The sequence below is a fragment of the Mesoplodon bidens genome (assembly GCF_964165515.1).
Source record: "Mesoplodon bidens genome assembly, chromosome: 5".
In the NCBI taxonomy this organism is placed as follows: Eukaryota; Metazoa; Chordata; class Mammalia; order Artiodactyla; family Ziphiidae; genus Mesoplodon; species Mesoplodon bidens.
This window is the reverse complement of record NC_138161.1, coordinates 100,547,004-100,572,942: the sequence shown is the minus strand read 5'-3', so window position 1 is coordinate 100,572,942 and position 25,939 is coordinate 100,547,004. Positions and strand designations below refer to the sequence as shown.

Below are 25,939 nucleotides of genomic sequence, written 5' to 3'. Positions count from 1 at the left end.
GAAGTCCCCACCACATTTTCTTTATCCATTCATCTATCAATGGACACTTAGGTTGTTTCTGTGTCTTGGCTATTATAAAGTTGCTATGAACATGGGGGTGCATTTATGTTTTTGAGTTAGTGTTTTTGTTTCCTTTGGGTAAATACCCATAAGTGGAATTGCTGGATCACATGGTAGTTCTATTTTTAATTTTTTTTTTTTTTTTTTTTTTTTTTTGCGGTACGCGGGCCTCTCACTGTTGTGGCCTCTCCCATTGCGGAGCACAGGCTCCGGACGCGCAGGCTTAGCAGCCATGGCTCACGGGCCCAGCCGCTCTGCGGCATGTGGGATCCTCCCGTTCTGGGGCACGAACCCGTGTCCCCTGCATCAGCAGGCGGACTCTCAACCACTGCGCCACCAGGGAAGCCCTATTTTTAATTTTTTGAGAACCCTCTATACCGTTTTCAAAGTAAGGTTATTTTTTAAAGATGCCAGCCTGGGCCTCCCTGGTGGCGCAGTGGTTGAGAGTCCGCCTGCCGATGCAGGGGATACGGGTTCGTGCCCCGGTCTGGGAGGATCCCATATGCCGCGGAGCGGCTGGGCCCGTGAGCCATGGCCGCTGGGCCTGCGCGTCCGGAGCCTGTGCTCTGCAGCGGGAGAGGCCACAACAGTGAGAGGCCCGCATACTGCAAAAAGAAAAAAAAAAAAAAAAAAGATGCCAGCCTGTCTCAGCTCTAAACTTGAAAGGAGTCATCTTATGCTCTTGGAAGCCAGAATGGTGGTGATAACAAAAATCAGAGGCAGAAACCCCTCATTCTATGCCAAGAAAGATGGTACTCAGGAGATCCAAGTTCACCCCACATTGTCAGCCAGCCTCCCGGCTGGAGTTTCTCCTTCCAGGATTCTTCTGGGTCAAACTTTGCACAGTTTCTGTGTTTCTGTGTGTTTCGTTTCACAGAAAAGACATTTCACTTATAATGCCTGTAAGAAAATAGGACCAAGGCTAAACACTGAGAGCTTCCCTCCTCCAACAGGAGGGAGAGGTCCCAGGAAAATGGGCTAGGACTCATGGCTGGTACTTTCATAACTTGCCGCTCTGTGGATGCTGGATCCTATTTATTGTCTGTCTTCCAGCACTGCCAGGGGTTCCCACATCAGCTGGTTATGCTGCCAGGGGTCTGCTGGAGAGCTGGGTGGGCGGGCAGGAGGAGACTCAGACAAGATGAGATCGGTTTCCCAGCTGAACTAGGGAGAAACATCTATCCCTCACCTCTGGGCTTCTAATGAATTCCGATTCAAGCCACACAGGCCTAGGAATCGATAGTTTTAATCATTTCAAAAACTAGCCCCACTCTGGGTAAAATTACAATGCACAAGAAGCTCAATGGAGCTTAAAGGCCACAACCTCATTATCATTTCATTAGACTCACATTTCAGCAAGATGGAAAGAAATGTTTTCACACACCACCCCTCCCACAGCTCCCCTCACCTCCCCGGGTCCTGTGGAATAGCTCGGGAGGACAGCGATGGTTTACAACAGCTGTCAGCTACGAGGGCCACTGGCCACTCCCATCATGCACTCTGCCCACGGAGGAAGCTCGACGCAGTCGCTGGAGACCTCAGCGCAAATGCCTCCCAAATCAAGTTTGCGATCCTGGGAAGTTTAGTAAAAACAACCCTGCTGTCAGTTTGGCTTCTCACAGCTGGAGGGGTCAAGTCATCAACACAATATAAACCCAGGCCAGCAGAACCTTGTCCTGCCCAGGACCCTAGACACCCTCTGGGAAGCAAAGGATTTGAAAATGTCTTAATGTTTTCCAGTTTGTTTATTTTCCAGTGTTTAATGATATTGTCCATGCAAGGAGCAAAAACTCAGTTCCTGCTAACAATTAAAGAGGCTTTCTAATTTAGGAGAAAATGTGATTTTAAAAGAGAGAGAGAAAGAACTTGCACAGGAAGTAAAAGCACATAACTCACATTGTGAACATGCATGCAGAAAAGCCTTGAGTTGAGAAGACCCTGACTGGATGTGAGCACACGAGGGAAAGCTGTTGGGGAGACTGATCCAACCCGGGGGCCATTTCAGAGAAGGTCACAAACGTCTGCGCCTCTGCTTCACCTCTGTCGTACCTTATCACACTGCCACCACCACCAGTTTCAAGACTGTGGCTTGTATTTGTGACCCAAGTGTCCCCAGACCTCACCATCCCACATGTCCACGTGGGTTCCCCTCAATGAAATGACCAGATTTCACTGCTGCTTGCTCTTGTCTGCCATAGGCTCACTCTGTGATTTGGGGGACCCCTTGGGAGTGTCCCACATGTGCTTGTGGGCAGGACTGTCATGGGGAGTGGACGCCATGTCTCACCAAAGCTTCTCTCTGCCGACCCTGTTTGCTCTCTGATGCCATGCAGACCACAGTCACCCCAGGGTGGGCCTTGCTGCCAGCATGCCCTCTAAGAGTGCTGCCACCATGCCCACCTGGTGTCCTCTGTGCCCTGGAGCCTCACAGTGTCCTTTGCCCCTCCCACCATGCTGTCACACCCTGTCACCTAGACCCCAAACAGGACTGATCTCCCTGAGTCTCATAGGACCCTTTATGAAAATAGCCCCTTCGGCTTCCTTTGAGGCCTATCCTCCCACAGGACTCCGTGCTAGTTCAGCGGGGCAGGGGTGGTGATGTGTACTTCCCTCCACTTCCCTTTATGTCCCCCATTGCTAAGAGAAACCTGTGCCCCACGCCTCCCCAAATCCAGCAGACACATCTGAATCCCACGGCTAGAAACGGTTTTAGCTGAGGTTGGGAGCCCTACTCCATATCCTCAGACCAGCTGTTCTCAACCTTGGCTAAATATTAAAATCACCTGGGGAGCTTTTTCAAATCCTATTGCCAAGGCCACACCCTAAAGCAAGAAATCAGAATCTCTGGGCATCAGTAATTCTTAAGTCTCCCTAGGTGATTCCAACATGCAGTCAAGATTGACAACCATTGCCTTGGAGGAAGAAAGAAATGGAGGAAGGGAGGGAGGGATTGTGGGAGGGAGGGCAAGGCCAAAAAACTGGGACCCCTTTCCCTATGAGGGAAGGGAGGTGAAGCAAGCAGACCTAGTGCCACACCCCAGGACACACACTGAGAAAACCCAGTGATTCTTTCACCAAACCTGCCAGTGACTCGTGCTGCTGTTGTCAGTATCTCTTTCAGCTGAGTCAACGTATTAGGAAAGTCAAAGACAAGTGCAGCCCAGACCTGGTGGCATCCGAGGTATCTGCAGGGAGGAGGCCTTATCCATGGCCGTGGTGGAGACTGACTCCCGCAATTGACAGGACATTGGGAAAGCCCTGTGTCAATTTCCAAACTTCCCAGGATGGCTGGCCATCAGCTCCAAGAATGGTGTGGCCAGGGACTGGCGTATGTTAGCTAGGTACACAAAGAGTTCATTCACTCATTCATTTGTTCACTCATTCATTCGTTCATTTGTCCATCTGCTCACTCACATCCACACGTCAGAGCTGTGTGTAAGGGACCTCAGATATCATATGCAGCCTGGTGGTTCCCAGGCTTTGTTTTTAGCTGAGGAATGCTGGTTTAAGTGAAACCGTATGGAAGCATAAACAAATACAAGAGGAGTTGCTCTGAGTAAAGTCGAATAGGAGGCCCTGGACCGGCCCACTCATCTCCCTTCTCCTAAGGGGGCTTCACCAGATTCTCCTGTTTCAAGGAGAAACAGGGTTTGGAAACCTCTCATCTTATAAACTAGGACACTGAGGCACAGAGCAGGGTGGGGTCTTGCCCAGGGTCATACAGATTTCATGTAACAAACTTTACTGTGCCAGGTTTGGGGAAATACAGAGCTGAGTGAGACACTGTCCTTGCAAAAGGAGAAGCTTACAGCATAGATCACTAACCTCAGATGCTGAAGCAAATGGCCAATTTAATCAAATGACCTGCCTCTCTCAGCTTTGTTTTCTGAAGAAAGCCCTTCCCAGGTTCTTTCCCAGCACATGGCTCTTGGGGAGAGCTGCAGTCTTGTCCTCCGGAGCACACCAGGTGTAATTCATGTTCAGCTGGGATGCATACTGCCAGCCCTCTGACTGTCCTGGGTGTTTTCCTGGTTGTGAAATATTTTAGGTATCACACTTGTATTCCACCATCAAAGCTTCCAAAGTGTAAGAATCAGAAAACATCATTAACTGATCAGCAATACCTGCCTTCTCACTGCTATTATTTGACGCCAGATCTACTGAGATCTTCCAAAAAGTGGAGACCATTCTCTTCATGGGGTGACTTCCGCGGGGGACATTCTGGGCATGGTCTTCCTGAAGGTGCCTTTTGGGTACAGGGTGGTCAGGCTGAATTCTGAGGTGGATTGAAAGCCACACGGTGCCTCAGAGCAAAGCACAGGCCTGAGTTCAATCCCTAATCCTCCCACTCGCTAGCAGTGCTGTGTGTGTGCAGGACAGGCATTTCTCAAGTCCAAAGTTGTACGTGCAGTGAGTGCTGTCCCTCCCCAGGAAATGTCCTCAGCTGCAGGGAGCGGCCTTGCCTAAGTTATGCCCCTTCCCAGGGGTGCAATGACCCAGCCCCATTCCCTGGATGGGGGAACATCTCTGAAGGGTTGTCTAAGCTTCAGTGTGCCCCATGGGAGAGACTTTCCTTTGACTTTCCTTGTGGCAACTCCAATGCCATTCAACCTCTCCCTTCGCCGAGTCCTGTTTCCTTACAGGCCTTGCTCTGTGAACAGTCCCCAGTTAACCTCCTGCACACAGTCTTCCTCTCAGAGTCTATTTCCTGAAGACCCTGACCCTCAATGGCACATATCCACAAAATGAGGGCAATAACCCCTACCTCTAAAAGCTATTGTGAGCCTTAAGTGAGCTCATTGTTCACATGAAGTTTCCTCTCTAACTCGGTGCCTGGAATATAGAGTGATCGATACATACTGTTCACTTTCTCCCACTCTCTGTTCTTTCTTCCTCCAAGTGTTTACGGATTTTATAGTGAAGGTTCTCTTTCCTCTGAGGGATACATCTGGCTCTCTGTTCATTGGCCGAGCAGAAGTGATTGACACATTCCAAACCCAATAAATGTCCAATCCCTTCTTGTGTTGCGGTGTTCTACATAGCTGCGCTCACCTCTCATAAACACACCACAAACACACACACACACACACACACTCACACACGTGGTATTACAGAATTCTGCAATCTCTGAAGTTTTACAAACGTCCAAGGCTTTGTACCATTGCCACAACACACAAAGAATTGCTTGTGTAGAGACCCGTATGCCAGGTGAGACATCCCAGGAGGGAGGGATCATTTCCTGGTGGTATCATCAAGGAGGTCCTCATGAAGGAGATCACATTCATCATAGGTTTTGAAGGATGGATAGAAATTCAGCAGAGAGGGTAAGAGTGGCTTTCCAGACCAAGGGAATAATGTCGTAGTCAACAGTGGAGTTGGGAAAACAAAGCATGTCTAGACAAGCCCTGCAGTCTTGGCTGAAGACAGGGTTTTGTAGAGGAGGACGAGGTGGAGGATCCAAAGCTGGGGAGACAGTTTGGGACCTGACTGGGTGGGTCTTGAAGGCCAAGCTGAGGCTGGAAGCAATGGGACTCCACTGACAATTTTTGAGAACGAGGGAGAGCTTTTGGAAGCTCTGCCATGGAGAGGATTGAATGGAATGATATTAGAGGTCAGGAAACCAGTGTCGACGCTCTGGTAACCGACAGGTCTAGCGAAGACCCCTCACCTGACTGGGGCACTACTGGGCCAGGAGGGCTGGACTCCCAGGGCTAGAGCGCTGGCCACTTTTTCAGAACACCACAACTATCAAACCCTTCAGGGGCAACTGTGCAAGTACCCTTCTGTACAAGTACCTCTGTGCAAGTACCCTTCAAGGCACCTCATCTGAGAATAAACAACAAGTGAGCTCACTCCCCAACAATTGTTTGGAGAAGTGAAAGAGGAAACTGACCTCAATATAAGGGAGCCTGACTCACTGTTTCTCAGTGACCTTGTGCAGGAAAATTCTGAGTCTGCTGCCAGTCACCTCCTCTGTCCACACCTTGCCTCATAGGAATGTGGACACCAAAAGGGAGTCCCATGAACAAAACACCTAGAGAAACTTTTAGAAACAGGACAGACTCAGCCCTACTTCCCCACTCCCTTGCTGTAAGACCTTGGGCACATCACTTAACACCTTTCCAGGCCTCAGTTTCCTCATCTATAAAATGGTCATAATAACTATCACCACCCATCTGTGGGACTTTTATGAGATCAAGTAGCCTAATAAACCTGAAGGTGTTTAAAGCTCTTTGGAAGCAGTGCTAAAGCAATGCAGGGTGTTGTGGTGATGCTGTTATGTAATTGTGTATTGCTATTGCAGCCGCCCCTGTAGCCTGTGCATCTCTTTTCTCTGAAGAGCCCAAATGCTGCTCGTGGTGTCCTTTTTTCACAAATATTTCTCAAATGCTCGCTCTTGTTTAGATGTGGGCCTGATACCAGAAGTCTCCACAGATACTGCCTACCTGAAACGGACCTTGAGTCAGATCCTACGAGAGCCTGGCTGAGAGCAACTTGGAGCTGATTCACCAACACTCAGCAGGAAGCTGATGGTGTCGTGGTCAGAGAAAAGCAGGTGACTCAAGGTGGAACTTCCTGAACACAGAGGAACTGTGATCACTCATCTCTCCAATTCCATCTCCTTGGTTGCATTGATCCAGATCCCAGCCCCTCCCCTCCCAGACTACCTTCTGATCCCACTGCCTAGAAATATAACAGTGGGGCCAGCATGATTCACCAACCATGTGACCTCATTTTCCTCATCTGTAAAATGGGTCTAATAATCTCTGAGCTGCCTGCCTTATAGGGCTGATATGAGGAGGGCCCCACGGGCCAAGGATGCAAGAATGCTCGGTGACTCTAAGGTGTCATACCAAGGTAAAGGGCTGTTTGAGAGGACCTTTCAAAGGTATGTTTCAAGATGGTTTCCTGCCCAGGGAAGGGGAGGGAGAGGATGGCTGGCGGCTGATCTGCCGTGGCTATAAGAGAAGTCATAGGGGAATCCCAGGATGCCAGTTCCCTCCAGACCCGAAGTTCCAAAGCTGGATAGAAAGCGTTTCTTGAACATGGGTATTCGAGAGAACAGCTTCTTAGTGTTCTGATACAAAGCATCCCCCTTCAAAAAGATCTAACACCCCCCAAAACCACAAGACCAGGACAGTGGGGGAGTCATCATCCTCCCTCAGCCCATGGCTTGGCTGTTGCCCTCTTCCTAAGTGTCTCTGGATTCTCTGGACAGAGGCATGGGCTGGCCTGGGACAGTGACACCCACCCAGACCACAAAGGAACATGGCTGGAGAAGGCAGAATCCCTCTAATTATGAGAGGTTAGAGCTGAGATACCAGGAGGCTGCAAGTCCCCTTCCCAGGGGTCCTGGCCTGAATGGAAAGAAGAAGAAGGCCCCATCCCCCAGGGCAGCAGGCATCCAGCAGGAACAAGGGCAAGGCCAGGGGTGGGCCCACTTGCCATGTCTGGCTTGACTCCCCTGCTTACAGGTTGGGTGGGTAGAGAGGAAATAGGTTAGAGTTCTCCAGGAGAAGTAGCCTAGGAATAACCCACAGCATCATAGCCCTCTGGGGTTTCCCTCATGGGGGCTGGGACAGGGGTGATGAACTCCAGAGTCCCTGAAGCAAGGACAAGTTCTCCACATGCACGGAGAAGGTTTAGATCATCAGAGACTCTGTCCCTGCCCCCCACTTTTAAGTGTTCCCCAGCCTGAAATGTTGTCCTCACTCATCAGCCTGGGATTTGTGTCTTTCCTTTAACTTGACCTCTCCTATCCCTCCAACCAGATCCGGATCACACTCCCAGACCGTCTGCCGATGTGACTTAGAGTGACCCTCCATGTTGAGGGACCTCCATAGCCCTGCTCACCTTCCTTGGTTCAGTGGCCATGAGCACAGACTCTGGAACCAAACTGTCTGGGTTCAAATCCCAGGTCTACCGTTAACTAGCCCTGTGACCTGGGGCAGCTTACTTAACCTTTCTGGGCCTCCCCTCTCCCCAGTATTTGGGGATCATAGCAGGACCCACCTCAGAGCCTTGCTGGAAGAATTAAATGTGTTAATATGTGCTCAGCATAGCATTTGCCACCCAATTAGCCCTGCATCTGTGTTGGCTCCTTTTGAAAATCCCCACCCACTGCCTTTTCAAAACTGGGCTTCAGATCTACTTTTGAAGGCCTTCCTGGAATGTTCTATGCTCCGCTGCCTTCTCCACAGTTGCACTGTCTCTTGTCATGTTGGTTCTCCCCTTGCTTCCTGGACATAAAGTAGCTTGTGTAAACTCATGGGACAAGCTAGCCAGCATCAATCCTTCCCAGGAAACCTCAGTCTTCCCCTGCCTGAGCTTGTGATCCTTCTCTACAAAGCCGTGCCCCTCTCATCTTTCAAAACTCTGCTCAAAACTCACATCCTTCGTGAACCATGGCACAGTGGGAGAAACATACGCTCTGGGTTTGAATCCCGGCTGAACCTGTACCGCTGTGTGACCCTGGGCAAGTTACCTAACCTCTCTTCGTTTCAATCTCCTGATATGTCAAATGACGTAAGTACCCCCCCACACAAGATGGAGAGGATAAAATGAAATAATGACCCCTAGATGCCTGGGGCAGTGCTGGTGCACAGTAAGTGCTCAGTGAATATTTCCCTTCTCTCCCCCCATCCTACCCTGATAGCACAGCCTCCCCTCTGCACTCTAGCCCTTAACAATCTTTAGAGCTACATTAGCCCCTCTATATATGTTCTTGGATTTTTTTTTTTTTTTTGTGGTACGCGGGCCTCTCACTGTTGTGGCCTCTCCCATTGCGGAGCACAGCCTCCGGACGCGCAGGCCCAGCGGCCATGGCTCACGGGCCCAGCCACTCTGTGGCATGTGGGATCTTCCCGGACCGGGGCACGAACCCGTGTCCCCTGCATCGGCAGGCGGACTCTCAACCACTGCGCCACCAGGGAAGCCCTGTTCTTGGATTTTTTATCATGCATTGGTTACTCTTTCATCCATTTGACATTTATTGGGCTTTTACTATTTGTCTGATGCTGTGCAAGGCCCTGGGGATGACTATGACCAAATCCTTGTCCTGAGAAACTCACAGAAAATTAAGAGGGTCAAATATATTTGCAGATGACACTAGGGTCTTGTGGTAAGTGTCATAGCGGGGGCGTGTATACAAAGCACCCTAGATCACAGCCTGTGGAGTGACTAACACTGATTTCGGCAGTCAAGGGTCTTAAATCCAATTGGGTGAGCCCTGGCCGAGCCCATGCTGGGTGCCAGCATGGTTCTAGGCACAGGGGATTCAGGATGAAGAAGACAGCACCTCTATCCTCAAGGAGTGCAGGGTCCAGCAGGGAAGACAGACAAGAAAACGTGAGGCTGATACCAGGTGGAGTGTGCCTGTGTGCCCAGGGTGCTGTCGTGCAAGGGAGGACAGCTAAGGATGGGGGCAAGGAAGGCTTCCTGGAGGAGGTGACATCTAAGACTTGAAGGACAAGTAGGAATTGGCTAAACAAAGGAGGAATGGAAGATCTGTCCAGGTTGAGGGAAACAGTGCAAGGTCCGGGAGGACTAAGACCAGGTGGAGGGCTCAGGAACTACTGGTAGTTCCGGATGGTTGGATGCATATGCACGAGGCTCTGAGCTTCAAGCAAGCTCTCCTTTGCTCCTCTGTCTCCCTGCAACATCCTTTCTCCAGTCAGACCCCTCATTCCCAGCTCCAGGGCTGCCTCATCCCATAGGCTTCAGCACCTCTGCTGTCTGCCCTAGCTCGGGAGCCACGTGGCTCGGGCTCTTCCTAAGGGCTGGAAAAAGGAAAGAATTCCCCCACCCCGGCTCCCCACGCAAGGACACTGAGTGATGGCCACGGTTGGCCTTGGTCGTGGTCAGTCTGTGGTAACAGCTGCTAGATATCAGGAAAGAAACTGCTTCCTCAGCTAAAGCCTCCCCACCCCCAGGCCCTCAGCTTCTGCCAAATCAGTGCCCGTTAATTTGGTCAAGGTGAAGTTCCCTCCCCTTCCTGGTGTTTTGCCGCCCAGCCAGCAGGCGGCAGGGACGCCCAGAGCACCCCACATCCACTGGGGCACAGGCATGTGGCCAGCACGCTGATTCCCACACCTGCACACTCACACACGTGTACACGTGAACTCACAGCACCCACATTCACACACGGACTCTCACAACACTTACCTACACATCTGCTCATCCACACACACGCTCGCACGTCCTCGCACGCCCGAAGGGCCTGGCTTGCCTCAGTTCCGTAAGTTCCCTTTGAGGAGGATCAGCCCCTTGGAAGGTTCTGGGCCTCCAGCCCAGGGATGTGAAGCCCTGGGCCAGAGAACCCCACTATCTCTCACTGAGAGGGTACCAAAGGGTTAAGAGAGAACATTTCCAGGGAGTTTGCCTCTTAATCAACACAGTTAATTCTTTTCCTTTTACAAACATAAATTCTTGGCAGTCAGTAACCAAGAAAGAAAGGGGTAAGAAAAAAATCTTAACCCAACATTAGTCAAATCTTTGCCTCTTCCTTTTTCCCCCCTCCCCTCAAGTTAAAACCCAGGGGAATTCAAAGCAATGAGAGAAATCCCAGCCCGGATGGAATGTTTTTGCTAATATACGTCTGCAAGTTATTTAAATGTATGTTTAAGTGTGCGTGTATGTGAGTGTGTGTGTAAGAGAGAGAGAGAGAGAGAGAGGGAGGGAGGGAATATGAGAGCAAGCAAGGATGGCTGATAGTGTGTGTGTGTGTGTGTGTGTGTGTGTGTGTGTGTGTGTGTGTGTGAGACTAGAGCAGACAGCAGAAGAGAGGAGTCACCAGAGGCGCTGCCTGAGTCCCAGCTGTCCTCCAGTCCCGACTCTCCCGTCTAGACCTGAAGCAGGACAAGGCCATTTCCTAGGACAGTCCTTGTCCTTCAACCTAGGGTCTCCTGGGACCATAGCCCCTGTCCCTGCCCCTCAGCCCCAGGATGCCCTGGCTGACACTTTCTGCCAGGGGTAGATAACCCACCCACCATACACTCTTGTCCCTTTTTGCTGCTTAGCCAGAGATTTGGGGCTGGAGTCTCCAGGCCTGGAGGAGAGGGACCGTTAAGAGGACCAAGCCCTGCCCCCATCACAAGAGCACCCCACACACACGCTGTGGTCCTGCCTGGACTGGAAATCTGGGCTGAGGCTCTGTTCCGGGCCTCTTGCTGTCTCCTCTCAGAGCTCTCCCATGATCTTCAGAACCCCCTGGTAGCTCCTCTCTGCTTTGACACTCACCTCCTCAGAATTCCCCTGGATGATGGGCCTGACCCTCGCCCACAGACTCTGCCTCAGCAAGGCTCCCCACCTCCAGCCCCAGAAGCACTCCCAGCCAGGCTCAGGGTGCAGGGCTTTGCAGACAACCCCTCGCCGCCCACCCCCGACCTGCCCGAGCCCTCTCTCCTCTGCTCCCTCCTGAGCTGACTTTAATTCTTTTCATCTTTCCTCTGAAATCACTCCTCTGGCCCCGTATTCAGCTGTCTGGGTTCCAACTTCCTGATGTCCAGGGGGAGATTAAACAGCTTTCTCCATCTAAAGGCACTCTGGATGCCTGGGCCACCCCATGGGCTGGCCAGACCTCTCTCTGGCGAGGGGCCTGCTCTCACTCTTCTGAGCCCTGGCCCACCCTGAGTCCTGGGCCTTCCACAAGGAACTTCCCATGCCCCTAGCCTGCCCTGGTCCCCAGAGATTCCAGTCCTCCCATCGCTTCCCCTTCACACAGAGGCCCCTCAGCTTCTCCAGCCAGGCCCAGAGCCCAGAGTCCACAACCTCCTCTGTCACCAGCTTTTGGAAAAGGAGAGGTGGGGGTAGGGACGGGGCAGTGCTCAGGGTCTGGAGTCTGCAGAGAGCGCCCTCGCTCTGCTTCCCCACCCCTCCCTTTCTCCTCTGGCTTCTCTGTTCCTCCCACCCACTCTTGCCCTCAGAAGCCCTTTTTCTGAGAACATGGACATCCGTGGTCTCCCCTAGCTGGCAAAGGGACAAGACTGACCAGCTTTCGACTCCCCGAGAGTGTGTCGCCTGCCCTGTCTGTCTTCTGGAGCCGCCTCAGGGTCCGGTGCTCAGCTGAGCCCTGGCTTGAGACGGAGCAGAATGGGGTCCGGGGCACGGCTGAGCGGGAGGGGCTGCTGGAGAGGAGGACGGAAAGAAAGAGAGCCGGAGGGGAAGGAAGACTGAGTTGTGCATCATGTGCCATGTGAGCCTGCCTGATATGTAGCTAGGGGAGAGTGGTAAGGCTTAGATCTGATTTTTCAGCAAGGAAGAAACAGTTGCCTAGAAAGGAATCCCTGAGACGGAAAGAGGGAAAGAAGACATTCTATGGGAAGTATCCAGGAACACCACCTTGTCAGAGCTTCAGTTTTCTTCTGAAATGATCCGGGGCCTTGGGACCCTCGCTTCCTAAGGGCTGAGATGCCAGGAGGACTCTTGGGTCCATATTGGTCTGTGGGCTTCAGAGAGTCCACAAATTCCCTGACATCGTATGAAAAGTCTCGTGGGCATGAACAGTACCATGAGGGGAGAACCTCCGTGGCCTTAATCATGTCCTCAAAAGGGTATCTCACCCCCAAGAAGTTAACAACCACTGGATTAGAGGTTAACACGAAGGTGATACTTGAAGCTGGACAGAGTGACACAAAAGACAGGGCCAGCGTGGAGCTAGATGACCTCTGGCTGAACCAAGTGGAGAGTCAGGCCCAGGCAGTAACGTGAGTCTCAGGAGCTGACCTGCACTTCTAGATGTGTGTGTAGGGGCAGGGAGGGGTTCCAGAGATGACCTGGGTGCCTGGAGACCCCATCTTAAAGCAGATCTCTGCCAGGTGAAATCCTACAGCTCACATGACACCTTCGCTGGACTCAGCTGTTTGCAGGCTTTATCTGCTGGGAACTGTCAAGTACTAGCTGGTGAGATGATACAGGTGACCCAAAGAGTCCTAGGTCTTCATGGGACCACCAGTGAAAAGTGCACAGAAGCATCTGAGCCCATAAGTTTCACAATGCGTACAAAGTTCATCTCGGAGTAAAACTAGAGTCCACTTTTCAAGGGACTGTGTGTGTATCCAGCACCAAGTCAGAAGAATCAGAAAAAGAGAGGGGAAGGTCATCAATGCCAAGGAGACAATTTGGAGGTAACAATAGTTGTTTAGCAAAAATGTCCATTAGCCCAACCCCACACTAGCCGGACTTCGCACTAACCGAGCTGTTGGACCTCTCTGGGTCACGGTTCCCTCTTCTGTGAAATGATGAGGTTGGGCTGGAGGGCCTCTGAGGGTACCTTCAGTGCCGCCACCTCAGGTTTTAAGAAATGCCTCCTCTGTCCCCTCCCTGGAAGTCTCCTTGGGGGGAGCTGGAGATTATCCAAAAGCCAAGGGAGTTTTCCCACCCTGCCTGCCCTCCAAGATCACCCACCCAGGGCCTACACGTGGCGCCCTCCTCCCACCGTGTCACTTTCCCTACAAAAGAGGCTGTGGGAATGAGAGGGGGTTCCTCTTTGTTTTTTATTTGCTTGCTTGCTTGCCTTCTTGCTCAGATAGAGTGCATTCGGAGAACGGGAAGTGGGGAGGCTGGCTGGGACAGGTGAGCAAGGAACATCCTGGACCAGGGGTGTCGGCTGCTCTCCAGCCGGAAGGTGGGGGTGGCAGGCTGTGAACTCTCCCTGGGCCCTGGGAGGACAGACACACTGCCAATGCCACACTAGACAACCCCTCAAGCTCCCTTTCTAGAGCCTCATAGCTCTAGAATGCGTTCTTCTACCCAAGGCATGTCTGTGTGGTTTGTAAGTGTGTGTCTATAGCTATGTGTGTGTAAACATAGCTAGACGGATACGAATCAGGCTTTATGAGGTGGTGGCACCGCTTCGGCCTGTGGTAGACAAGCCGCTGCCAGGGCTTCCAAGAGGGCAGCTCCCCTGTCTCTCCCCACAGGTCTCCGCCGTCACATCCGCCTGTGACTCCTTTTCCCCAACTCCCCAGCATCAAGCTGTCATTGCCAACTCCTCCCTCATTTTCCCTCCCCACAGCCAGGCTGTTGCTATATCCTCACTTCTTCCTCCACAGCAACTCTGAAATCTGTTTCTTTCTTGGTGTCCGCCCCCTCCATCAGCATCCCCCTCTTGTGTCCCCAACTCTCCTGCTTGCTTTTTTTTTTTTTTTTTTTGCTTCTCACCCTCTCTGACTTTGTGCTTTGCCTGCTCTTTGTCCATCTGTCTATCCCTCTCCGTCCATGCTTGTTTTGTGTGCAGCCCTGTCTCCCCTGTCTGAATCCCTGCCTGCCTCTCTCTCAGTTGGCCTCGTACTCTCTGGTTGGTTGTGTGTGTTTGTCTCTTTGCCTCTCCACTCTGTCTCTCAACAAGTCACAGCCAGAAACTCCTTGGGAAGCAGTGTCTTGAGCCTCCTTCTTCTTTCTAACCTCACTGTCAAGTTGACTCCTTACCTGGCCTGGCCTCTGAGCAGAGCAGAGGCAACACAGTGCGGGGACGGACCTCCCCGACTTGCGAGAGCCAGTGGGCCATGGGAAGAGCAGCTGGGCTGGAGGAGCCAGTGATGCAGCCCTGCCTGTTACTAAAACAAGTGGCAGGCCTGGCTCATTTGCATGTCGGGTCTCTTTTACATAAATCTGCATGTCAAGCTGGAGGCCCGGGAGCCAGGTAATGCAAAATGATGCAAAATAAATTAATCAGTGTGCCCTTCTGCAGGTGCAAGCCAGCCCTATCTTCCAAATGACAGAGCAAACCCAGAAGGGCTGGTGTCCTTACAGGGTAGGGGGAAGTTGGGGGCAGGAGCAGGGTGCTGGCCTGGAGTGGGCAAGCAGCTGCTCCAGCTCAGGCGGTGGAAGGCCCAAGGGGCAGCTTGCCTTCTAGCCTGGCTCCACGGTGGCCCTGAGAGACAGGATGGGCCCCCATGGCTGGAGAGAGCTGGAAGCCAGTCAGCCTGGACCACAGCCTCACCCAGGCTCTGGAGACTCAGACTCCGGGGCTGGGAGAGGGGGGATTTAGGGATCTCCTCATCCAGTGGGGAAACTGAGGTACAGGGAGTAGGGGAGGGACCTCTCCAAGGTTACCCAGCTCTCTATGGCAGGGCCCAGCACAGAAGTCTGGCATAGGGGAGCACTGCCCCTGTGGTAACCTCCTTGGGGTGCTCTAATCACCTTGGGGTGCTCTCCAGAGCTCCCTGACCCAGACCTGGGTCCTATTCCCCCTCTAGGAAAAGGCAGCATGGGAAAGAGATAGTAGCCATTCTCCCTCTACATTCTCTAGCCTCTGCAAAGTGTGACTTCTTGGTTCCCCTCTGGATTGGGAAGTGGTTCCTGAAGCCCCAAGGATTCTGAGAGGCCCCTTCGTGTGAGAGGGGAATGGGGAGGAGGGTCCCCAGCATCAGACCCTGCCCCAGGCCCAGCTCTGTTCCCCCTCTGACAGGCAAAGGCAAACTAGCTGTGGGACCCCAAACACTCCCAAAGATCTCACACCCTCTCCAAACACAACTCACAGTTTGTTTAAAGGGACCCACAGCAAATCATGTCTGTGCCAACTAGGACTGCTCTAGTTCTCCTCTGCTGCAGGAAGCTGGCCAACACAGCTCCATCCCGCTCTGGAGAGTGCAGGCTAACTGGGTGGATGGCACCTCAGGGGGCAGGGCACCCAGTGGTTAAAAACAATAAGCCACATCTCTGCTTGGGTGGTGGTGCTACCACTTACCAGCTGTGTGACCCAGGGCAAGACACCTGGCCTCTCTGACCCGAGCTTTCTCATCTATAAAATATGGGTGGTAAGCATTCCTACCCGCACAGCACCCAGCACAGGGCCTGGCACAGAGGAAGCATCTATAAATGGTAGCCATTATTATTACTCTTGCAAATATGGGTATCACAACCAGGCCAGCCTAGGTCAGACGAAGGGGGTGGGAAGCAGAAATAAGTCCAGGTGGGGTCTCTCTCCCACTGCCTTTTCTCCTCCCATCATCTTCTTCTGTCCCCCGCCCTCCAATCTAGTCTCCATATTTGCACCAGAGGGAAAGTACTAAAACACACATATTGTCATGCCACTTCCTTGTTTTAACTCCTTTCTGGCTCCCTATTGCTCTTAGGATAAAGCCCACGCTCCTTGACATGGTCTTACAAGACCTTTTGTAATCTGGCTCCTGCTTATCTCTGAGCCTCATCTCTCAGCCTCTTGTAACCTAAGCTTCGGGACCACAGTGACTCAGACACACACGTTGGCGCTCACCTCCAGGCATCTGCATGGGCTGCTTCCAGACCCCAGCTACTCACCTCCTCTATAGTTAGCTTAGAAGTTGCTTCCTCCAGAACACTCCCCCACTCCTGGCTGAGGATGGATAGAAAAGGGCTTACAGAGAGCCTCGTCCCAGGAGATTTTTCTGAGAGGTCCCAGAAGTAGGGATGTCTAAGATAATCTAGTCCAGCATCTCCTCTGGCAGAAGAGAAACTCAGGCCCCAGAGGGAGGAGGCTTCCTCCAGGTTCCCCCCACCCCCTCTCCACACTAGCACAAGAGGAAACCAGTGACCCCTCCTCTGACACCAAGCATGACCTCTCATTCTAATTCTTTGCATTTAATCATTTAATCACCTCTGCCAGGGATAATGAATTCCAAGCCCCAGGAGAGCCTATAAGGCTGTGTGTATTTTGGGGCCAGAGCTGTTTTAGAGCACCCCTCAACCATTCCCATGGTGTCACTATCTCCTCTTCCCTCTTTATCAGATTCTGGCCTGCCTCGTCTGCCAAGTGAGCAGAGCTTGTGACCAGGGGACAGAGGGGCAAAGGGGGCTCCCTGGGGAGCTGTCAATTCAAAGGGTAGCCAAGTGAGAACAGGTCAAGGCCACCGCTGGAGCGTGGAAAGCAAACAGGTTCTGGAATCAGAAAACCTGAGTTCAAGTCCCACTTGCTAGCTGTGTGAAAGGGCAAATTAGTTAACCTCTCTGTACCTCAGTCTCTTCAACTGTAAAATGGGGGTAACAATAGCTCTCTCACCAGGCTGTCGTGAGGGTCAAGTGAGGTGACATATGGGAAAGTACCTCCTAAACAGTTCAACACTCAACATGCCTTCTTCTTAATGAGCCGAACGAGTGAGCGCAGGAAGGTTCTGATCAGGAACCAGGCTCCAATGCCCAGAGTTGACTGCTAACTCAGCCCCCTGCTCCTGCCCCCGTTCTGTACCTAATCTATTACGGACTGAAAGGTGTTGGCCTTATAAGTATTTGTTCCTCATGGCCAGACTTTCCTGAGTGTTATCAGCCTGGCTGATAAGATAATCTTGCCCTGTAGGGCAAGCTCCGGCACCTGGCGTTCTGCATTGCAGGTGACCTCACAGACTTAACTTTTTAATACCTCCAAGTCAAGACAGAGGCTCTCATCTTACAGGCTGGAAGGGGAGGGGCCGGCTAAGGGGCCCTCCGAAATTAATTCTCTTTGTTCCCGAGTCTGATGTCTAGAATTGACCGAAGACTCCAAGTTAACACCTTTCATGCCAGATGGTGACTGGGTCTTTACTGGCTCCACTGAGCTCAGAACCAAAATGGTTTTGAAAAGACTTGAAGTGAGCGCCCTTCTCCTTTAGTTAAGTGCAAAATCTCCATATCTATTTCAGCCTTTGAAAAGTGAAACCCGGGAAGGCAGGTTCCCCAGGCAGAGAAGAGAGGTGTGCAGAATTAATAATCCATCTCGATTTTTCCTGTGTAATTTAATAAGCTGATCAAGCTTATGAGGGGGGACCTGGGCTGCATTTAGCCACTGTGCGAGCCGGGCTCAGGCTGTTGCCTCACTTGTCCACATTAGAGAGGTTGACCAGCCAGATGACGTGAGTCAGGGTTAAGGTGAAGAGCTGGGACCCATCTCACCTTGTTTGGGCATCCGTTACCATTTGGCGACACATTCCTCCTCCTTCAAACGTTCTAGCCGGGTCCTCAGAGTCCTAGGTGTAAGCCTGAACCACATCTGCCCTCCTGGGCTCTGAGCCTTGGGCCCCACAAGGCCCCCCGCTTCCTTCCACCTCTCCCAGCCTCAGGGCGGATGCACCTGAGCAAGGTATTGTGACTCACTGGTATTTAAGGAAGAAGGAGGAGGGAGGAGGGGAAGGGGAAGGGCTTTTCTGGGAAAGCCCCAGCCCTGTACCTCCCAGAAGAAAGGCAACTGCCTGGACTAGCTGCATCCCGACCCCCAGCACACCCTTTTCCCCACCCTCCCTTCCACCCCATTTCTCTCCCTCCTCTGCCGGCCAGAGGGCCACCCCAGGGCTGCTTCTCTCTTGAGCTGAGGGTTCTCAGGAATCTGTCTCAGAAAAATAAAATTCTCATAGAAAACTTCAGAATCCCTAGAAAGAATTCCTTGGAACCCAGTGTGGGAAGCATTACTCTGGGCGGTCATCTCGTTTTGGAGCTGCCGCTCATCTCCACAAGAAGTACTCGGGAGGGGGAGGATACCGGTATAGAACATTTTTCCAAATAAGCAGGAGGGGATTCAGAGATCAATGAATCCATCCCCTCTTTTCCACAGATGGATAGACTGAGGTTCAAGGAGGGAAAGTGGTCTGTCCAATGAGCTCTCACCACCGAGGCAGGGCCAGTGGGCCTTCGCTGGGGTCTTGCTAGTGGGGGGTATCATGTGTCACAGTCTAGGGGCTCTGGAGTCAGAGGGACCTGAGTTCAAATTTTGACTCAACTGTGAGACTTGGCCACATCATTTGTAGAATGGGATAATAGTAACCACCTCGTAGGGTCTATAAATGAGATAACAGATGTTACAGGCCTGACATGTATTACTCTACAACTTAACCTCCTTGAAGGCAGGGGTTGGTTTCATTTACTGCTGTATCCTCAGAGCCTAAAACATGCCCAGCCCGGAGCAGCACTGAGTAAATGCATGTTGAACGAATGAATGCAGCCTATGGTTCTTATGATCACTCTTATCCTCACTATTATTGCCCAGAGTATTTTCTTGTTCAACTTCAGTCACCTTTTCTTTTCTTCTCCTGGACTCCTTTCTCTGTTTGCTCTTTGTATCTGTGTGTACAGCGTCACTCCTGCGCACACGCACCTTCACACCTGCACATCCCCAGGCTGCGCTGTCTCTCTGCCTCTTCTAACCTGCAGGGGGAGAGGGAGAACCGTGAGGCTGAATCCAAACCCTCGCTTTCCTACCCAACCCACCCCCAACTCAGTGTTCAAATTGCTTCTCCCCTTCATATATCTGAAATCCTGGCCACCCTCCTCTAAGATACTTAGTGCTGCTTAATAAGTCGGGGTGGGGGGGTGAAAAAAAAATCCCACCAGTATTTTTTCCTTTCCAAGGAAGGCTGCCCACTCATTTTTGTTTTGTCTGATTCAAAACTGACTGATGCAATTCCCTTCTGCTCTGACAAATAGGGACCCTCAGCAAAGAAGGAAACAGAGCCAAAGTGAAAAGAGAAAAGGTCAGAGGCTTTCTGGAGATTTATGAAGCTCCCATTCGAGCACAGGCAGCTGGACAGTGCTCTCCTAGGTTCAGGCCGTGAGTTTCAGGAAAACAGAAAGACTCTGAGACGCGCCTTCATTTGACTCATTTGGGTGGAGCTGATGTTTTTATCTTTGTTATCTTCCTATTTCCCTCTCCTTTGAGCTGAGAGCTGCGCTCAGTGAGTGGGAATGCCTGCTTTCTTCTGCCTTTGGGGTCCAGGACACTGGGGCAAAATACCAAGAGGTGATCCTTCCATTCTTCTCAAATCCCATCTCACTCCTTTTATCCCACTCCTGAGTTTAGAGTTTTAATTCATTTCGAATTAGTGATCATCTTGAGAGGAAAATGTGTAGGAAATCGATAGACTAAGCTAGATTGTAATATGACATAAATAACTCAACCCTACAAATTAACACAGGCCCACAAGCCTACACCTGAAAGAATCAGACCACAAGCAAATAAAAATTTGCCTAATAATAGAAAATAATCATAATAAGTAAGCCCTATGGCCTTTAACTGGATTGACGTGACTGAAAGATAAATTGTGAGTGAAATACTCAATCCAGACCAACTCTGTAGGGGTTGGTTTGTTTATGTACTCCCTTACTGTATATGACTTAAAAAACAGATTCCATTTACTTTCATCTTCTTTTTAGTGACTTAACTGAACAAGGGTCTCAGTTACTAAAGTAATGGAAATGTTGGCTCTGTACAGATAAGTGGTTTCCATCCTTTTGAGAGGGACCATCCCCGTTTGTCTGAACTCAGCTCTTACTGGGCACAGGGCCCGATGCTGCGTGAGTGTCCAACTCCCTGCAACCTGGCCAAGCAGGGAGCCCAGGTGGGGTGGTCTACCTAGTGGGGCTCCAATGAGCTGAGGGAGGTAACAGGAGTGTCTCTTACATTAATTACAGGCCCTTCGAGTGGAATGGATGTACCTCCTGAGTTGAGACTGGGCCTTGTGCATCAAGTCCAGTAGACGGACAAATCAAGTCTGTTATAGACTGAAGGTTCGCGTAAGCCAAAATGTGATGGTATCAGGAGGTGGGGCCTTTAGGAGGTGATTGGGTCACAAGGATTGAGCCTCATGAGTGGGATTCGTGCCCTTCTAAAAGAGACCCAGAGGAAAGAAAAAGAGAGACCCAGAGGGCTCTCTCACCCCTTCTGCCAGGTGGGGACACAGTAAGACAATGATGGTCTATGAATTAGGAAATGGAATTTCACCAGATGCCAAATCAGTTGGCATTTTGATCTTGGACTTTCCAGCCTCCAGAAGCATGAGAAATAAATGTTTGCTGTTGAAGCCACCCAGTCCATGGTATTTTTGTTATAGCAGCCTAAATGGACTAAACAGTGCATTGTGGAAGCAAGAAATAGCCTGAGGTGGGCATCAGGGCTGGAGTGTGGAGCAGGGAGGCATAGGGCTGAGGATGTTCTTGCCTAGCCTGGGCCCTTAGCCCCAAGAAGCATGCCTCTGCCTTGGCCAACGGAGAGACATGAAAAACCCTGCCTGCCCATCAGTTCAGCGTCTACTGCTCTGTCTGCCCCAGACATTGGCTCCCACTTGGTCCCAGTTCAGCTTTACTGGCTTGTCCTAAGTGGACTTGGCAACCTGGTTCCATTTCTCCTTCATAACTGTCTTGGAAGTCCCATAAGTCTCAGCCACCAATAATTACCCACAGGCACCAAAATCGACCTCCTCCCTGCATCTGCATCCAACTCAGGTGCCTGGGACACCACAGCGCACCAGACTCATGAGGGGGGCGGGGCGCAGCATGTGGAGAAGAGGTGGGAACTAGAGAATAAAAAGACTGTGTCAGGGCTTCCCTGGTGGCACAGTGGTTGAGAGTCCGCCTGCCAATGCAGGGGACACGGGTTCATGCCCTGGTCTGGGAGGATCCCACGTGCCTCAGAGTGGCTGGGTCCGTGAGCCATGGCCGCTGGGCCTGCGCGTCCGAAGCCTGTGCTCTGCAGTGGGAGAGGCCACAACAGTGAGAGGCCCGCATACCGCAAAAAAAAAAAAAAAAAGACTGTGTCAAAATGGGCAAGGAGAAGAACAATTTGGGTGAATATTAGAAAGAGCTAAAAATATACTCCTGTGGTGCGGGGTATGAGTGGGCTGGGGAGCAAGACTGCAACATTAAATTGATTTCCAACGCCCTTTGGCATAATCAGAGACCCCCCCTTCTGTGAACCCCAATGAGGTGGCCTCAGTTTGATTCTTTTGGCTTTTAGGTGTGACCTCTAAGTAATGACAGAAGAGAATGGCTGTTCAAGCTGAGAAAAATTTATTCAAACTGCATGCAGGGTGCCAAAGCTCTTTTTTTTTTTTTTTTGTTAGCTCTGTCTTTGCTCCAAGAATGTCTTCTTTTTTACTTCTGGAGATCTTAATGCTTACAGCAACCTCCTGGCTTTTTGTGGTCTGGGAGTCCTGTTTGTCTCCTCACAGTGGGCCTTGCTTCTATTTCACAACATCCTCCCTTTCAATGCTCAGTACTGGTCGGCAGAGGGTATATAGGAAACAATCAGATCTATGAACCAAGCTATCAATATTTGCCTTCCTGCCTCATCATGGGTCACAGGCTCTGATGCAGAAATGATGCTGGATGAGTCTTTACCCAATTACCCAGATACTCACACTCCCAGAAAGTGTACAACACTAGTCACTCCTATTGATCCAAAAACAAAATGTATTTTTCGAATCACTCTAGCTTTACCTCATCTTCCTCCACAAACCTAACCTTGGAAATTTTCCTAGTTGGCTTAAAAAAAGTTAATGACAACCTGAATTGGAACACAGATAGCATATTTATCAAAATTTCAGATGATACAAAATCAGGTAGGGAATCACTAAATGGGTAAAAGAGTAAGGTTCCAAGTCAACCTTGATAGGTTGGACAAGGAACTGAATTTAACAAGATGAAATTTACTACCCTTGGGCTCAAAACCAAACCAAACAAAAACCCAGCATGGCAGTACAATTTCACAATTTGGAAGATGGAGCTAAAAGAGCCACACATTGGTTGCAAGCTCAATATGAGTCAAGGGTATAATGTGACTCTCAAAGCACCTAAGGTGAGTTTAGGCTGCATCACTGGAAGGGTAGTGTACAAAAGAAAGAGATGGAGGAAGTGATCCTGCTCTTCTCAGAGCTCCTGGACCACACCTGATGTGTGTTTCCTTCTGACACCACTCTAGGATGAACATTGACAAACGATTATGCATCTGAGGGGTGGAAACAGGAAGACAGAGAATCTGGAAATTGTAACAAATGAGGACCATGTAAGAACTAAGGAAGTTTAACCCCAAAGAGGAAAAAAGATTTAAGGGGGCATGAAAGCTGTTTTCAAGTACTTTAAGGCCTATCTCCTATACAAAAGGGAGACATCTTTTTTTTTCTTCCCCAGTTCTAGAAGACTAAGGTAGCTTCATGAGAATAAGTTACAGGGAGCTAAATTTCAGTCCAGCCCGAGGAAGAACTTCCTTTTTTTTTTTTTTTTTGCAGTACGCGGGCCTCTCACTGTTGTGGCCTCTCCCGTTGCGGAGCACAGGCTCCGGACGCGCAGGCTCAGCGGCCATGGCTCACGGGCCCAGCTGCTCCGCGGCATGTGGCATCTTCCCAGACCGGGCACGAACCCGTGTCCCCTGCATCAGCAGGCAGACTCTCAACCACTGTGCCCAGAACTTCCTTTTTTAAAAATTTATTTATTTATTTATGTATTTATTTATTTGGTTGCACCAGGTCTTAGTTGCAGCAGGTGGCCTCCTTTAGTTGCAGCTCAAGAGCTCCTTAGTTGCGGCTCACCAGCTCCTTAGTTGCGGCATGCAAACTCTTAGTTGCGGCATGCGAACTCTTAGTTGCAGCATGCATGTGGGATCTAGTTCCCTGACCAGGGATTGAACCCGGGCCCCCTGCATTAGGAGCACAGAGTCTTAATCACTGCACCACCAGGGAAGTCCCAGAACTTTCTTTTGTAACAGTGAGAACTGTGCAAACCTAGAAAGATCTGCCTGATGAGGTAATGAGTTCCTTGTCACTAGAGATATTCAGGCAAAAGCTTGAGGATCACATATGAGGGATGTTGCAGAGAGAATTCTTGTATTCATCAGAGGATTAGATCAGATGACCATTAAGGATGCTTTCAACTCACAGATATTCTGATTTTCAGGATTGCTATTATAATTTATTATACTATTACTTATATGAAAATATCTAATTCCCTTTGGTAAACTAATAAAGGTGCTGAATTTTAGAAATATTTCCCAGTTCTTTTCACACTCAGTTTCAATTTCAGATAAAGAGCACAGTGGAGACAACTGCCTAGTTTCAAACCTGGCTCTGTTACTTATTAGCTGTGTGACCTTGGGCAAGTCACTTAACCTCTCTGGGCCTCAATTTCCTCATCTATGAAATAGGGATAATAATAGTACCTGTTTCATAAGATGTTATGAGGATTAAATAAATTAGTATTTGAGAAGCACTCAGAACACTGCCAGCATATAGTAAGTATTATAAATGTGTTTGTTAAATTAAAAATAATGTAAAATAGCTGAAAATAAAGAACAGGAATGGTCACAAATTTAACAAATGGTCAAGGATGTCCTCCTCCTTTACCAACTCATCACTACCAACTCATCACTACCAACTCATCTTGGCTGTAAAATAGCCAAGAACCCAGAGGAGGCAAAAAAAAAAAAAAAAAAAAAGAATGCAAAAATCACCCAGGCTCCCTAAGCTCTCAAGGGGGAAGCAAAAGCTTCCTGCTATTGGTTTACCGTAACCTCTGAAAAGGGTTATGTGTTTAATGACACCAGCTTATCCCTACCCACCCCCACCCCCCGCCCCTCCTCTCTCTTCTTGGAGTTGCTAGGAGGCCAGGGGTGTGCTGCATTGTAATAAAGCAGTGTGGGGGAGGGCGGGGGCCAGAGCATGTTAGATATATAGGGCCTGTCCACGGGAGCTTAATATCCTCTTACTGGAATAACTATTGTCCCAGCTTCTCAACAAATACCAACCATCATTAATAAAAGGACTAATAAAAGCATTTATTGCACTCAGGCAATAGCCTCTCTTTTTCTAGCTCCAGGGCCTTGGCAGAGGGCAGCTGCTGAGGATAAGGGCTGGAAAAGTAAGACTCCCACTGCAACCCAGAGATCAGTCCCTGCCCCAGCCCCGATCCAGTACCCTCCCCAAGGGCTGGGCAGCCAGAGCAGTGGGAGACTGGGGCATGAAGATAATGCATCACTGAGGCATCAGACCCCAGGGTGCTTTTTAATCATAAATAAGAAAAGATTGTCTTATTATGATGTTTTTTCAAGAAGCTTAAAGCACTTCACCTTGCAAGATTATTATTTCCATTTTACTGAGGGGAAAATGAAGACACAGAGGGATTTAGGGGCTCACTCAGCCATATGATGTCTGGCATCCTTGCCAGAACTAAGCCTAGAATCCAGTGTTCCTGACTTCCAAATCCAGGACCATTTTGAAATTTTAAAAAGGGCGAGGCTATATCTATCTCTGTCCAGCCTCCGATGGGGTATCAGTGAACGCTGTGATCATCATGATTGCTTCTCTAAATTGTTATAGTTGTTATTATAATCACTAGTGGGTAGAGTTGAGTGGGTGGTAGATACCAGATAATTACAACCCCAGAATTAAAGTGTTGAATCTTTACTTTTCCACGGCTGCTCAGAGATGAAAATGAAAGCTGGCTTTCAGGGAACCCTGGGAAGAGCCCTAATCTTGAGATAGAGTGAATCCAGGGGGGTAAGGCAATAGAGAAAGGCCAGAAAAGGCCTAGGAAGCCAGCCTTGGAGATCCAGGGATCCCTGACTGTGGATGGCATAGCTGCGCAGGAGGCTGTGAAGGCACAGTCAATCCACCAGGTTCAATTGCTGGCTCTGCCACTCCTTTGTTGTGTGACCATGAAAAGGTTACCTAACCTCTCTGAACTTTAGGTTCCTCATCTGTAAAATGGGGCTAATAATCATCCCTGACCCCTAAGGCTGTTGTAAGTAAGGATTAGAGGAAAGGCTGTGAGAACTCAAAACAAACAAACAAACAAAAAAACCTGAGCCTAGAGCGTGCCAGTAAGGAGGACCAGTAATTGTGGTCCTGCGTGACTCTCCTGACATCAGGATGACATTGGGAAACAGAGTCTTTTTCTCAGGACTACCCGGGCCCAGCAGAGAATAACTTTGGCCTCAGTTTCCCCCTATTTAAGACAGGACAACAAAATCTCTGCCCTCAGCAACTCCCTGCCCCTGAGGGTTGTTAGATAGATGGAGGAGAGATACCATCCTGGGAGGAAAGGTGGGCATTAATAACAGCACCCTGGGGCTTCCCTGGTGGTGCAGTGGTTGAGAGTCCACCTGCCGATGCAGGGGACATGGGTTCGTGCCCCGGTCCGGGAAGATCCCACATGCCGTGGAGTGACTGGT

At 50.3% G+C, this 25,939-nt stretch overlaps 1 long non-coding RNA gene across 1 annotated transcript in view; it reads right to left on the bottom strand.

The window, feature by feature from the left end:
- The window catches only part of LOC308618093, a 55,772-nt gene that overhangs the window by 3,842 nt on the left and 25,991 nt on the right, over positions 1-25,939 (bottom strand). Inside the window, exon 3 of the long non-coding RNA XR_014015966.1 lies at positions 19,019-19,149. This is a non-coding gene — a long non-coding RNA (uncharacterized lncRNA). The remainder of the gene's footprint in view (positions 1-19,018; positions 19,150-25,939) is intronic.